Raw genomic sequence first — 2,500 nt, forward strand, 5'->3', positions numbered from 1 at the left:
CATATCTTGGTAGTGGGGGTATTTTACAAAAGAGAGGAAAATATTTGAGGTTCTTTTCTGATCGATGCCTCTCTATGTTACAAACTGTCTTCTTTTATAGATGAAGGACACAGATTTCAACTACGGACTTCAAAATTAGAAAATAAAGTGATAATGACCTTATATCTATCCTAAACATCTAAAGACTATTCTATCTTACAAAATGACAAAAGTGTCATCTTCCTCTTATTTTCTACGCTAAAATTATTACAAAATGACAAAATATTAGCTATTAGTCACTATCATCTCTTATTACAATAATTCTTGAAATGGCTTTCTTAGTTCAGCCAAATTTTAAATATAATCCGAGGCATAGTTAAGTATCACAAAATGACAAAAGGTTAGATATCCATCAAATATAGTATTATCATTTAATTTTTTATAGTTAATAACCATCCTTGGTTTATTTCTTACTATCTCTGCATGGTTTCTAACCATAAAGGCTAGTGAGCTATGAGGAGAATTACTAGGTCTTATTATTCTAAGGCTAAACTTGTTAGAATATCAAATAACTTTTAATAAATTAGAAGAAAGTTTAGACATGATCAAACAAAAGTTAGAACAATGCTTTTTAGAAAATCCTTTAGAATTTTGGGATAAAAATAAGATAGAAGCCAAGTTAGAAATGAAGGATAAAGATAAAATTATTAGAGTAAAACCAATGAGATATAACCCCGATGACCAAAAAGAATTCCAAAAAATATTGAGGTAATGGAGTACTTTTTGGGAAAATTGGTTTATCTTGATATCCTATATCACCACGCTGGGCTGTGCGGGATTTAAAATGAATAGGTAATCTTTTGGAATAAGCAGTTTTAAATCGTTTTACCACAATAATATGTTGACAAGGAGTTTTGAATTTTATTTGAAATAAAACTCTATCATATAAAACAGTATGAAACATTTCTAAAAAGTTATTTCCTAATAGAATATCTTGTCCGGTATTATGGAAATAAAATGGAGGACATTTTATTAGAAAATATCCTAGTAGTATGATCGGTTGAGCAATGTCTTTAGACATTGTTATGATATTATTAGATATATCTTTTCCCTTAGTAATGGGTAATTCTTGATGGTATTCTTTAGGGAATACGTCTGGTCTACAGCAACATATTCCTGATCCGTTATCTATATAGGCAGCAAAATATTCGGCTTTATAATCTTTATAAGTTATTCCTATTGGTATATAGATACTATATGGGCTTGTCATTTTGATATGAAAATTATCTTATCGTCGTAAGTAATCTTGATACCATGATCAAGAATATCATATGGTTTTACACTATCTAGGAAAGTGGTTCCTAGCAGTATTTCTAACATATCATTATTTCCTTCTGGTTCAACCAATAGTCTTATAGGTATAGTGTTATCTTTAAATCTTAAAATAGTTTCTATCATGTTTGTTATTTCATGTTTCTTTCCATTAAAATCAGTATAAAGATGATTATCTTTTAATTTATATTGTTGGAGATGGTTACATAGCCTAAGGCTAATGTAATTTCCACTAGCACCTGTATCTAATAGGATGTTAATGGGAACAAATTGTATTCCATTAAAATATTCTCCTTTTATCTTATAGTTTTTTATTTCATCATTTTTCCTTCTAAGATAGGTTGTCTAACTCTTTCTGATTGTGTTTTTCTTATCATTACTGTAGGATTTATGACTCGAGTCTCCTCAAAGGATAATCGAGAAGTGGAATCTTGTTGGTTGTACAAAGGTTTAGATTTTAAATCTAAATCTAACAGCGTATCTTCTATTTCTTGTATTTGTGTTATACTAGGCATTTGTATCTGACTAACTTCCTCGAATAGATGAGGATAATCTATTGTCTCTTTTATGGCAAAGCAATCAGAATGATGTGTATTAGAAATAGCATATGTTATCGAATAGGGTCTATTGTATTTATGAAAGAAATCTTTTCTTTTAAAATCTTGTACTAAGCTTAAAGTTTTATCAAAGTCTTTATCTAGAAGATGGTAAGAAATTCTAGGATAAATATTAAATTTAATCTTTCCGTATTGTAAATTTCCTCGTAGTATTCCTAAATAGGCTTCTTTCCTGTTTATTATCCTATTATCTATAATAGCTAAATCTATTGGGGTATCTAATCCTTCTCTAAAGGTAGATTTTATTATTATCTGGATTGCTCCTATATGTATCCATCCTAGAGTATTTCGAATTTCCATTTTTATTTTTCGTAATTTATCTTGAATATCTTTTTTGGATAATAAAGGAATCATTATTTTATTAGAAGTAACTGAAACTTCTAACGCTCTTTCTTGGATATTTAATCCATAAAATAAATGACGTTGTCTTTTTCTTAATCCGAATCTATCAAGTATATTTACGTCAAATCCTGAGTAGTTAGTCAAAGAAAACTTTTCTTTTTGTATTTGTTTTAATTTTCTTTTATCAATAAAAATATCTTGTTTATATTCTCCAACTTGTTCTATCGTTT

The sequence above is a fragment of the Solanum dulcamara genome, chromosome 4, assembly GCF_947179165.1.
Source record: "Solanum dulcamara chromosome 4, daSolDulc1.2, whole genome shotgun sequence".
NCBI lineage: Eukaryota > Viridiplantae > Streptophyta > Magnoliopsida > Solanales > Solanaceae > Solanum > Solanum dulcamara.